Source organism: Lytechinus variegatus, chromosome 4 (assembly GCF_018143015.1).
Source record: "Lytechinus variegatus isolate NC3 chromosome 4, Lvar_3.0, whole genome shotgun sequence".
Taxonomy (NCBI): domain Eukaryota; kingdom Metazoa; phylum Echinodermata; class Echinoidea; order Temnopleuroida; family Toxopneustidae; genus Lytechinus; species Lytechinus variegatus.
Genome location: NC_054743.1, coordinates 14,523,354 through 14,538,212, shown reverse-complemented (window position 1 = coordinate 14,538,212; position 14,859 = coordinate 14,523,354). Strand labels below are relative to the sequence as shown.

General features: G+C 35.2%; 1 pseudogene; it reads right to left on the bottom strand.

The window, feature by feature from the left end:
* Positions 1-14,859, bottom strand: part of LOC121413460 — a 41,368-nt pseudogene that overhangs the window by 9,318 nt on the left and 17,191 nt on the right.

Genomic DNA, 14,859 nt, shown 5'->3' with positions numbered 1-14,859 from the left:
AAACATAATGCCCATTTCAGTAATAAAAACAAAACGAAACAGGAAAACAATGTTAACTTGATAGGAAACCCAATCCCATGCCAGTCGTTCTATGTAATATGCAATCTTATCCAACTTTTTTTTCTCGAAAAGGATGGATGGTCGTAGGGCAGAGAGGTTGAAATGCGGTTGAGAACGCCCATGCCATTCCTAGTAATAATGATTTAGGGGAATACATGCGAGAAAATAATTATATTCAATTATTAGAAATAAAACTGATTTCACATTTTTAAAGAATTCTTCAAGAGAACGACTTCCACACCTCGGGATTGTCTGGTTTTTCGGATGGAATTGATTATTGATTTATATCTGCAAGGTGTCATACTCACAATGATTCTAGCTTTATCAGATTATCGAAAGCATTCTCTTCGATAACTTTAATTTCATTTTGGCGCAAACTCCTGTAAAGAGAAGGAAACATTCCATTGTGGTATTCTTGTAAACATATACATTAATAAAACAGAATCAATATTACCACAAACCACACACCATTTACAATGAACTCGGTGCAGTGCGGAAATCATTTTAGAACACAAGAGACTCGTAAATAATCGTATTGCATTTTTCAAGGGTATGCGAAATCCATGTGACGAACACACGCCTTTTCATGTCCATTGTAGCAATTATATTCATGTCTTGAATAAAAAATGAATGTACCAACGTAGTATGATCGTTTTTCAGAATTATGAATAACAAAAATGGTTAAATACTAAGTTTAACTTACATGTCTGTAACGTTTTCTAAGCCATCAAACATTCCTAATTCAATTCGACTCAATTTATTCTCCATGAGTGTACTGCATTTAGGATGAAAAACAGCAAATTAAATCAATGACATAATGATTAACGTACCAATGGGGAAATAGTTACAATAATACAAACTGGCTTTTAATAGCTTTGTTTCCTCATATAAAATTTTCTACTGTGAGTCGGAACTACTTATAAAATTCACAACTTATAAATACACAATACTTATAAATACACAACAACGATATGTTTGCTAGGCCACACATATCAGTAAGCGTGGTATTAATTAAACCATCTTTCTTCTTAAAATCATTTACCATTTCTTAACACTTGTGCACACTTTCATCTTTAAAGACACCAAAACCATCTTTAATAGTATCAGCCACAGTAAAAACAAACCTAACCATCCTACATTCCTTCCCAGAATGCAACGATGTGATTATATAATACATGACCGCTACAAAAGTATGTTACACTCTTTACAATAAACATACCCATAACTTACCAAGTTACCAATTACATACTGAGCACTTTGTGCTTCCAAAGATTTTTCCTATTCGAAATGACTATGTTGTCATTGTTATTATTCGAAAGTTAACTTTATATTTTCTTAAAGGTATATGTTTCAAGACTTATTATCTGACACAGAAACTTACGCATGTGTGGGATTCACAAGGGGACGGTCTCCATCTAAACTTGAGGTTTAGATGGAGACTGTCCGTCTAAATCTTAACTTCAGGTTTTAGTTCTGGACGCAAAATGTCCAGATCTAATGATCTGGGTAGATTTCTGTTGACATCGACATTCCTGACTGAGGGAGCTGCTTTATCGAAAGAGCATAAAACATGGCTAGGAAGAATCTAATCAATTATCTTAATGATAAATCGAAATAAAGCATACTCACAAATGTTGTAGATTCATCACAAGTGAGAATGACCCGGGCTCTATCATATCAATCTCATTCTCATCTAATTTCCTGCGAGAATGGGGAAAACAAGATTTAGCTTTAATCTGCTTACGTTTGATAATATCCACATCTAAGTGGTGGATATTTGCAAGAAATAATGGAAGATTACAAAATGTTGTTGACGAAGGTGACAACAGCATGAACTGGAACTATTTTACTTTACAAAATGTAAATTTGGCATTTATTTTTCTCAGGATTGTATTTTTTGAAGTTGTTACCTTATATTCGGATTCAAATGGCAATGCAATACTGAGGTGCATTATTATAAGAAATGCCTATTACCTTCTTCAAAACTAGACTAAAAACTAAACTGAAAACCTACCTTTTTCAAGAGAGTATCAATAAATGAGTTACTTTTTGTTGTAAAATTTGTATAGATAGTAGGCTTCTACTTTCCAGTATTTAGAATTTAATCGTACTTTCGTGTATTTATCTTAATTATTTTTTACCTTAATTATCATGATTATTGTAATGCGCAGTTGAGTATATACAAATAGAAATTGCGCAATGTAAATGTACAATTATTATATAATTATACATATTATCTTAGGAATCAATAGCGAAATCATTAGAGGAAGTCAAGCCCATAAGTTATATCTGCCTACTCTGGGTTTCCTTTTGAGTTAGTGATATGAATCTTGGTGAAAATATAAGTTACAAGCGAGTATAGTAAAAACAAATATTCTACCAAACATGAAAGTATAATGCGGTTTGAACTTACAAAATGACTAACTCTGGCATAAACGGAAATACTCCAACGGAAATGTTCTTCAGTTTGTTGTCATGTAGCAATCTGGGATGAAAAAAAAGGATCTAATGTATCCATTTTAGAGGTGATTAAAATTACACATTTATGGAATCAATACATTTAGCTTGACAATTTGACAACAGATGGGTAATCGTTTTGAGTGGAGCTATTTCAGACAAGAGAAAGCAAAAGTTTTTAAAATGAGGAACAACAACTTAACGCCAAAGAGTTAAGCTTCAATAGAAACTAGAAATGTGGATACTAGGACATAGAGGTATTTACTCAATATAATAAAACCCATCATGACCATGAGTGAAATAATGTATATAATATTTTATGAAGTACTAGGGATAGGTTTGTAAATGGATATGTCTAGTTTTTCTGTACTCGATAATATGTTTAATTTCATCAGAGAAACTCTCTCTTCTATTTTATATCAATTACCTAAATAAAAGAGAATGATGATATGAATTGGCAGATTTTCTTAATGACAACAGATTGATTTGTAGAGAATCTCTCCCTAAATCTATCTTGAAGTCATGTTTTGCTCAGACAATCTTGAATATAACTTGTAGATTGAAATAATAAGGGTATTGGGGAAAGTAGCAGAATACAAAAACCTGAGGCGCGCAAATATTAAGGCGGCTTTCTAAAGAACTTTAAAATCTTTAAAAAGTATAGTCTCATCATAACATATGAATATTTAGTTACCCACCCAAGAAAAGGTTGTTAACCAGGAGAAAAACGAAAAAAGGTGTGATGTTTAAGTAAGAATAATGGAAAGTGTTTTTTTAATTGCATGTCACTTCATTTGAAATTTCCAAATCCCTCGTCTAGTCATCTAATCGGATTTCTGTTAAAATTACACGGCAAAGAAATAAAATTCCAATTTGTGAGGTATTCTAAAAGATAATGCATTATGGGATAAAGGCAAAGGAAAAGGAATATCCACTAAATCATAACCACAGTCAAAATACTAAAAAAATAAGACAAAAACTAATTCGTTATCAAGTAAATTTAGTAGACGGCAGCATGATCATGTCGGCGGAACGTGATGTAATATTTTGGGTCAATAATCATATTAAAGTTGACTAAATTGAAATGGCCTACATAATTTCCTCGATATTGTGTACAATCATTCACCTAACGTGCTAAGCCAAATTGGAGATAATGCTATAATGCTTAAATCATATTCCTATTACGAGTATCCGTGATCATTCGTAATACTGATCGCAGAACTCAATTAAGTTGGGAAAAACAAAAATAAAAAACAAACCTCCTTATATTACAATTGTTCCCTTTTCCCAGGGGGAAATCATTGATAGGATTAGCAATTGTAACCCCCATAACATTGTACAATAGCAATGTTTTTTAAACGAACACACGGGGAAATCCCTGGTAGGCTAGTTAAAGCCGACTTGTAAATTAATAAATGTCAGAATACTACTTTTGGCGGAAACTTACATTTTCAAGAGTCTGTCCATGCCATCAAACGACCCATTCTCGATATGTGAGATGTGATTGCTAGATAAATACCTGGAGTTTCAAATAAAAACAATAATAATGATAAAACAATGATTGAGGTCACTCTGTAAATAAACACATAAACAATGAAACAAATGAAGCTGGCCTGGAGAGAGACAGTGACTTCACAATATTGCTTTCACTTTATTGAAAACTAATTAAATAATTCATAGCTGTCTTGGGATGATAACTGAAGTAATTTTATTCATCATGAAAGCAAAGGAAAGCAATTTATTTGTTATTTATTTTGTTTAATGGAATGTCTTTATACATGATAACATGCTCAGATTGACAAAATAGTAAACATTGGAACAATGATATTAATATAATTTGTTGACTTCCATAAATTTAACACAGAGTTTCACCGTGGTCCTACTTAAAAATGCACTTCAGAATACGGGCCTATGATTTTGGTATTTCTTGTGTAGGGTGTAGTGCTGCACTACATTCATTATCTTTATCTAGTCAAATTGCGCAGGCCATATTTTATGACAAATAAATATATATATATGACTTGATTACCGTTGGAATCGGATACAATTAACGCATATACTTGTATTAAAGATGATAGACATTCACTGTAGGGATCACATTTGAAAGGGAAAAACATTTGAGATAATCAGAAGTAATCAAAGTAAATTATAAGTTCCTCAGTGTAGGCTTTCGAGTCCAATTTTATCAATGTGCGCCTTTACTGCATCACTCCTCATGTCAAAATGGAATCACTTGTAGGCTTATTATAAGACCGAACACTTGAAATGCACATAATGACACGAAGCTAATATAAGAAATATATCACTACGAATATCATGGTTTACACAGCCGCCACAGCAGCGATTATAATGCCAACATATTGCTGTTCCAAAGCAGAGGGAAATACACTCAAGTTAACACTAGGAATGGGAGCTATCATCCATATCTTGAAAATATTTTGAAGCCATATGACCTCTAATATAAATTGAAGACCCTACACTGTAAAAACTGTGGTGTTTAAAACTGACACCAATTGGTGTTAATAGAGGACCACACCCTGAGGTGTTTACACCCTAGAGATTGAACATGACACCAAAGAGTGTAAATGTAACAACCATAGGTGTTGTAATAACACCTATTAGGTGTAAATCTAAAATTTAATACCGGTGTAAAATAACTGGTGTGGTCCTCTATGTACACCGGTTAACACCACAGTTTTTGCTGTGTATTGATTCCTTTATATACTTACAGATCCTGTAACCCCTCAAGTCCATTCATATGCGATGGCATGATTTCGGTGATTGCGTTGTAAGAAAGCTGACTAAAACAATTAAAAACATAAATCAATCAATAATATTACAATATTGATTGCAATGCTTCTAATACACTGTAAAAAATGAAGTGCTAATTCAGCATTTACAGAGCTTGTATAGTGACTGCACCATGAGTGCTGATTTTTTTTGTTCAAATTTAAACTAGAAAATCAGCACTCGTAGTGCAGTCACTATACAAGCACTTTAAGTTCTAAAATAGCGCTTCATTTTTACAGTGTAACACTTTTTACAACAGTTCCATACTTCCCTACTGGAAAGAAAACAATGTGTGTCACAGTATGCTCACAGTGTGGTACACAATGAAATTACATTCACACAGATAAATTTGAGCATTTCAACAATGTGAATCACATATACACTGCTAAACTATGGTGTTGATTTAACACCAGCCCGGAATCTATTATATGTCCACACCAGAGAAGTGTTAAACAATACCAGATTCGTTTTGTTCTCACACCAGGTAGGTGTTTATTCAACACCAATTAGTATAAAAAAGCATCGGTTTGATTCAAAACTGGTGTTGTTTCAATACTCCTTTGGTGTGGACATATATAGATATATATATAGATATACTGTATATATATATATATATATATATATATATATATATATATATATGGCTAGTGTTAAATCAACAACGGACTTTTTGCAGTGTTGTCGACCATGTGAATAACTGTGACAATACTGTGTGACACTGTCTTCTTTCCAACAGGGTCAAGCAAGGGACCAGGGGCCCGTTGCAGAAAGAGTTGCAATCAACCGCAGCTCTAAAAATCATGCGCAACTTGATTTTCAACCAAACAACAGCGCGCATTTGGGACTTGCGATTGATTTTTTGACTTGTGTTTAAACGCAACTCTTTCTGCAATAGGCCCCAGTTTTTACAAAGAGTTGCAATTGATTTTTTTTATCTGCATGGAAACATCAAACAACATGAGGTAACAAATAATAGATTAATTTTTTAGAAATATAAATTTATATAGAAAGGACACGAACAGATGAACAAATCTCGCCCATGGTATTTTTATGCTGCCCTTTTCGCCAATACAGTAATGAAGATAATGAAGGGAGATAAAAGAAAGATACCACAAAGTAAGAAAAACCTGGCAAGGGTGAGGAGATACCAGGCATAAGAGATTTAAGGATTAATAGTCCATGGAATAAAAAGATGGTGTGACAATAATCGGATTGTATTCATTTATATGGTAATCGGAATAAGAATAATGCTAAATTCCAATAACCATAAGGTACCTGCCTGCACCCATCTTATACATGAAAGGTCATCTTCAGCATAATAGGCGATAATGCGAGAAATAGTTTTAAGACCCCTTCAGGCTTTATCAGAAAAATATCCTCCAGCCACTCTTAATATGGAATAAGAAATGATAAGGACATAGCATACCATCTTCCAGTTTTCATATTCAAAGGCTTTGAGGAGCAGCTCATATTATGATAATTATTCAATAGCGACAATGTGGAAAGAGTCTATTCATGCTATGTATCATATGTAATCTGTTCACGAAAGTTATTGTATAAGAAACTTATGCTTTTCCATTATGATCTACACAAGCAGCCAAAGGGCAGAAAATGAAAAAAGAAAGCCATTGACACTCGGAACATTCCTATTTCAAATAAGGTACAATCCTTAACATTCCTTCCAAATCTTAGACGCCATTGGTGCGCGGAGGGGTACGACTAAAATATATCATGGGAAGAAAATTTAAAAGAATTAAATAATAAACAACTAAGGACAAGTTCATTCATGAAAGATAATAATCTTGTAATTAAATGATACGAACTTACAGCACAGATAGGCTGTGAAGATTACGGAACATATCAGGCGTTAGCTCTGTGATCCCACATGCTACCAACTCGCTGAAATAAAAACATGAATTAAATAACAATTCAAAGCAATGTATATGATTCAATAATGTGATGAGAAACACAGAGAGAGTGGGCTAGAGACAAAGAAAATAGAAAACCAGAGAAGAGAATGGTGTGTGCATGAGGGTGCGTGCGTGTGTGCTACTTGTGTGTTGGAGATAGGATATGCGTGTGTGTGTGTTCGAGTGTTCGCATTTGTAGATCTATGCGTAAGAGATAGAGAAGATGGAAAGGTAACAGGGAGAGAGGGGGAATGATATGAAAGATAAGAAACAGAAAGATAGGGAAAAGCTGAACTTGTGTGTTTGTACATTATGTTTGTGTTTGAGGGAAGGGCAGGATCGGAGAAAAGATTGCGTTTTAGGGTAAAGGGCATATGCGAAGAAGAGGAAGATCAGGTAAAGTGAGCTGCTGGGGAAAAAAATCACCCCATCGTTGACTCGACGAAAAATATAGGCCTTACTACATTCAGATTGATCGAGCTGGCCTTTGAGCGGAGCGAACACTGGATACCACCGGAGGCCGGAAGGCGTGAATCGAGTCTGAGAATCCGGTGACAAGCAGATAGCTGGTGAACAACTCTCCCTGAGGTGGGTATTGTATTTATTTACTTCTCTCATGGCTAAGGGACATGATAAAGACGATTTTCATGTTTATTTTGAAAATCGATCCTTGTCGGCCGATGATGGAGAGAGTAAAATATGAAGACGCATAACCTGTTGAGTTCTTCAGTGAGTAATACATCAACAAAATGGCCTTCCAGGAAATAACAAGAGGAATCCTTTCCTGGCTTCTTTTCATCATGTTCATCGACTTGAATATCTTCAAATTTGTGCTTGTCTACTACGATATATCATCTTACATCTTCAATAAAATGTTACTAAGTGTCTCATTATTAACCTCCCCAAATATTGATTTGACCAACACAAGGCTATTTCGTGGAATCTTCGTAATACCCAATCGACAAGATTGATATTTCACTTTCAGAAATTGATGTAAAATAACAAGAGGCAGGAATTTATCGTGAAATAAAGGCAACGTGTTGAACAGTATAAACGGTCAGCCCTTGTAGAATCAGTTACGTAATATGCTTAGTTTAACACCTAATTGCCGATTTAAGTAGGCCTATCATTTCAATTTAAAACATGAAGATACAGTATCAGAAAAAAGGTAGCAGTAATAGCGTTTATTGCGGAATATAAAATATATGTAAGATACAATTCACTTTCCAAATTAAAACTAAAATCTCGAGCTATAACTTTAAAAATGATTACTTATCATGACGAAATAAAGCAATGGAATAAAACCAAGGACATTATAAGAGTGATTATTGGCAAAGGGTGATACTTACAGTTCTCTCAGACTAACCAGATTCCGGAAGCAATCTCCATCCTCGCACCGGAAGTGATTCCGTGAGAGTCGTCTATGAGAAAAGAAGTAAGAGAGAATGAGACGGGGGGGGGGGGGAATGAAAAGATTATCGTCTCCATTGGCGATTTCAAACATATAAGAAGTTAATGTACATTTAAATAAAGATAATGAAATTAAGTTCGTTAAAATTTGTTGGAAACCTTACACAAAAGAATTCCGTTATGCTGATCCAAAGCCAACATCGACCAAGACCGAGAACACATCCGAAATGTTTTCAGTTTGGGTGTGTTCTACATAATCGTATGCTGAATTATGGGGAAAGCGTGGAAAATATCTAAGTAAAATGGACCATGAAGAGTTAGATTTGATAAAATCAGAAAATCGAAGCATACACTTGTCAACAAAGTTCACGAAATAATCCTCTATTAAGAATGCAGGAGTAATACATATCGGCATATATTGAAATTTGCAGGTATTTACTAGTTACAAAATGTCGTTCCCGACAAAGCAGAAATCTATATCGCGAAATACACCAACGAAACATGGATAAATCAAGTCAACTAGCAATACGGTATTATTACATCGGTCATAAACTTACAATAGAGAAAGTCGTCGTAGCGAGTCGAAATGAGCTGATGTTATCCTCTCAATTCGGTTATCTGACAGGTCGCTAATGATAACAAACAAAAGGTGACAATGTTAGAGAAATGTTAATGCTTTTCATAACTTTTGGGAGTTGTTTATACAGAAAGGTTTGTAAGATCATGGACCTGCTACATGGTAAGATTTTCAGCTTCATAAGAATTGGGAAGAAATGAGAAGAAAACATACAATAAAGCAGAATGAAAACCGACAAAAAGTTCATATCTACTAAAGATAATAAAATTGAATAATTTTTCATGCAGTCAGGCTAAGCTTATAAGGCAACCCCTGCAACCGTCTTAAATCGATATGTAATGGACGAGCGATAACTTAGTCAGTAACATAGAGCGGGGGTTTCGGATTACGGTGACCCCGGTTCGATTCCCACTCGATGCATTACCAGGTCCCGAGGAGAGAACCTTTAGCCGTCGGTCATCTGGTTGCTTGCTTTCAAGCATTCATGCTTTCTTAAACAGTAAAAAATATTACATTGTTTAAGCCTGCAACGCTAACCACTTGTTTACATTTTTTTTAATTGTTTAAACGTTTTAAACAACTTGTTTAAAGAGGTCAAACAATTGTTAATTATAATGATGTAATACTTACAGCATTTCCAGACTCCTTGTGTCGTAAAAGACATCTTCGTCCATTGACTGCATTTGGTTGTGGGTGATTACTCTGTATTATCAATTGAAATGGGGGAGATAGGCAGAAGAGATAGGCGGAAGAGATGTAGATAGATAGAGAAAAGAGAAGAGTGGGAAATGGAAGATAAAATATGATCAGGGTACGGGTGTGTGTGTGTGACAGAGAGAGAGAGAGAGAGGGGAAAGGGGGAGATAAAGCAATTCAAATAAAAAAATCAATATTGTGCTTTGATAGATAAATAAAAAAGCAGTACAGAAAAGAGGGGAGACAAATAGAGGGAGAGAAAGAGAGGGGGAAGAATGAACGAGAAGAAGAGTAGAATCACAGAGCGAGGATGGAGACAGGCAAAATAGAGGGTGTGGTGAATATGAGCAAAAAGTAAACAGGGAAGTCTTGCATAGAGAAAAAAATCTAAGACGGACAGACAGACATTCGGACACACACAGATAAATTGGAAGATGGTAGAGTGTACTAGTTTTTGGTTTATTTTATTAATATAATAATGTTCTGTTGGAACCAACATTCTCATGGGAGGTACCTTTACGTGCCCTTCTCGGTCTTGGGTAATAAAAACCGCCAATATTATTTAAATCTGGTACCTTGGGACAGCAATGTTTGCGATTAACAAACGTGGTCTGATTTCAAATCTATATCGCCCTTTAGCAAGTATGATGCGTTGGAAATAAAATCACTCATGTTTTTAGACGGGAAAACTCGACGAAGAGGAAATTAGGAATGTCATCGATCGTGCTTACATGATGTGGGTGCGTCACATTCGGCCATTGTAATAATCAGTCAGTATTCAACATTATTTGGCATGGGCGTAGTAAAATATGATCTAATTATGGGATTGTTTCCTTCGCTTTAGTGATTTTTATTTGATAAATTAGCATAGTTACAGGAAAAACTTTCGGGACAGACAAATTTATGACACTAAAGAATGTCTATCAATAGTGATTTAAGGCTCGACATCTTATTCATTTCATACCAGTTAACAATCCCCCACACTGCATCCATCTGTATCTGATAATAGAATTTCGAAACGATTTTATGCTATGTCTTACAGGAAATAATTCTACACTTACAGTATGAGTATGTGTGAGATATATTTTCTATTTAAGTAAACTGTTTGATATTTGCTTGTTAAAACTTAAAGCTGATAAGATCTATATATTTTTTTTTATTTTCTTACAAGATCGGATGAACGTTTTCACATTCAAACTTGGATGAAGTATGCCAAGAGTCTTTGATGAGAGGGTTGCAATAACATCAACACGGATTGCTCACTTTCAACTCAACAAGAATACGAAATTACTAACTTGATATATTGACAAACTATCCCATGCATAGCTGTGGAAACAAAATTATGATTAAAGATTCCTAATAATCATTACATAGCACCGAGCTCGGGTGTCATCCCACATGCTCTAAATGCGAAATGTGATATCTCTGTGCGTGGCCGTGCAGCTTTGTGTTATGTCAAAAAGGCGGGATAAAAGGATACATGCACCCATCAGAACTTGCACGCAAAGAGCGCCAACGATCTAAATAGTGCCCCTGGACTACAATGACTTTCGTACATTGACCCCTCTAAGGCATCTTCTTTTGCCGGAGAAAATTATGTGCAACATGATATGAAACATCCTCGAATATGACACTGTGTATCGCTGAAGCCGCGGTATGATTGAAGATATACCCTCGCTCAAGCTTTAAGAAGAGCGCTGTTGACGTACTTGTCGCTCAGGTGTTGGGCTTAATACGACGCGTTTAAGTATTTTTGTATATCTTTTCAGGGAGAGGATAGAGGGTAGGTTTGGTTTATTTTTGTAAAACTTTTGGAAGAGCTTTAGGTAAGTTTGTGAGTTTGAATTTGTGCTTGTGACGGAAAGGGATGCAGTAGTAGCCTTTAACAGCAGTCATGGAGGAACAATCTAGTCATTCTTTAAACATGTTAAAAGGGCCGAGAGATTGACATTGATTTTTTTAAGGGTGGAAAGCAATGTCACTCTTCGGCGTTTCAACACATTTCCAACCTTTCCAACCAAACCATCTCATGTGTTTTTAGAGTTTACACACAGCTGAGCCGCTTGAATTCCAGGAAAGGTAGCAGAGGCTCTAAGTCCAATCCGTGTTTATTCCTCCTACGTTACATCTTAATCCACAATACCAAACCCCATCTCAAAGAGCGCCATCGTCAATATACAGTGCGTCCCACAAAAAACGAAACCGAAATTTATCGATGATTTATCATATTTTAATCACGAATACAATAGACAAATGACCTACCATTTTAAAGCTTAGAATCTCTTCTTTCATCTGCAATTACTTAAGATTATATTTTTCATTCACGCATGAGTGAGCAAAAACAATCTGAACAGGGGATACCAAAAAGTCACTTGGCGGGCCGTATCTGGGTTTTAAAAGGAAAACCTTATTTGTAAAAAGTTCAATATCTGCTCTTTAATTTGATACCTCAATTACAGAAAATGGTCAAGAAAGAACAAAGTTCTTGTTATTTGAAATGAGGCTTGAATTGCAACAATTTCATAAATTGAAGAGGTTTTAAAGGCTGGCGTTGCAATCGACACTCCGTTTTGTTGACAATCAGCCATACATTTAGTGTTTTGTTACCGTGCGATAGCTTCTGTGGGAAACCGGTGAAAACACGTTTATTTAATGAAATTATGGAAATACAAGCATTGTTTCGAAGGATCATAACTTTTTTTTTATTTCTTGACCATTTTCTGTGATAAAGGTATCAAAGAAAAGAGCAGATATTAAACTTTTAGTCATGTGATGTTCTTTTTGAAATTCAGATACCCCCGCCAAATGGGTTTTTGGTATCCTTTCTTCAAATTGTTTTGCCCACTCATGCATGAATGAGGTATAATCTAAGTAATACCAGATGGAAGAGGACATTCTAAGCTTTTCTTCGGTAGGTCATTTGTCTATTTTATTTATGATAAAGTTATGATAAATCATCGCTAAATCTCGATTTCATTTTTTCTGGGACGCACTGTAGACCGACCCACTTCTACCAAAATATACTGTTGGGTAAACTTGCTTGTTTTGGTGTATGCGGTACATGACGGCGAAAGAAAAGCGAGAGAGTACCATGGAGGGTGGGTAAATTATTCAGTTGTTGTATCATGCATGAGTGGGACTAAAAGGCGTAAGAAGGGATCGAAAACCACTCATGTTCTTATCACTCTCATTACCCCAGGATATCCCCATAAAAGGGCATTATTTTCAACCTTTCACTCACTTTGGGATTTAGGATACTGAGAAATGAATGATTTGCTGGTGGCAAAGAAGAATACAGAAATAAAAAATAGCCCAGTCTGTTTTTTTGTTGCTCATAGTGGGTTGAAATCCAAAAGGAAGTAGGAATTTAAGATAATGGACACCGACAGGATGGTTTTAATTTTGAAGAATAATTCTGGATTTTATTGAAAGTGAACTACGTGCGTGTGCGGGGAAATAATTGAGGAGAGACTGTGGCTTTTCATACCCTGTTCATTAAATCCACAAGTGAAAAAAGGGATTTTTTTCATCAGCAGTCTTGGTTGATTTCCCGTATTTAGGGCATTCCCGCCCCTACTGATTCCCGTCATGCGCATGCATCGTCATTGCGTCAATCATCGTGCACATAAAACTTACATAGCAACATTACCCTAGACGTGGATCGTTTACCCCCCCCCCAAAAAAAAAAAAGAAATACGAAAGAACATGTGCTTGCCTATGATGAGAAGCGCTCTCCCCTTTTTTAAGGAATCCAATCTTTTCCTCCTCAAGAAATTTAGAGACTTATGAATTCGTATTTTAAACAGAGCTTATTCCGACATCTTGCGTCAGTCAACTTCCAAGGAAGAGCGTGGTTAAAACAGTAACTTCCACAGTCAGCCAGCGAGCTTGAATTTGATGTCTCTGTATAAACACTATGAAAATTAACGCCCTCAATCTGTCTGATGACGAAGGATTCTATTTAAAATCGATCTATGATCCAAGAAATCATTATCCATATCATTCATGATACCCGCATCATTAAGATGAAGATCATTCATTTTATAACTTAGTGTCTATCATCAAAGTATATATACATCATGTTGCACTTACAGTTCTCGAAGTCTGGTCAGATTCTGGAAGCTGTCGCCATGGAGATGAGTAATACGATTATCCGACAAATCCCTGCAGGAAAGAGGAATGTATAAATTTACATATTTATGATCTTAGATATTTAAGTGTGATCTTTTGTTGATAAGGGGGAAATAATGGTAGTTTTTCTCTTCTTCACTCTAGAAGATAATTTTATCCAAGCAGAATGAGAGAAATGACATGCTCATTTGTACATTGATACAGATGATATAAGATGAAGTCTACTGACGTGATTGAAGTATTTGAATGCTATTCACGTATGATGCTATAATCTTGTTTTGTACACATGATAAGAACCAAACCGATTTGGATATTTCATTGGATTGCCCCGTCAGACAGGCACCAGATAGTTTCTACGCGTTTAGGTCACATATAGATGGAAAGTCTAGCCGTAAAAGTTTTCAAAATGTGTACAAAATAAGTTTTGGTTATGAAAATTATATGGGGTGCCTTTTTTATGGCGAAACCTTTTTTGCTTGTCAAATTTAAACCAGCACTCCCTGTAATGTGCACATAATACGAAAGATACTTAAAAAAAGAACAGTCATGAAATACATGAAACAAACAAATTAGCCCACGCTAAAATAAAAGGCTATGTTTGGTCTTCTCTATCCGAAATTTGAAATTTAAGATATAAATTAATCCAGTAAAATCATGTTATGATATTTCCTTTGTCTCAGTTCAATATCAAATTATTTTTCAACAGAATCGAAATGATCTGTACTTGCTGGAGAGTGTTTAAAGTTGAACTTTATAGGGACAATTTTACAGAAATTTAGCAAAACTACAGGGGTTTTTTATGCAACATTTAAGCAACAATTTAACACT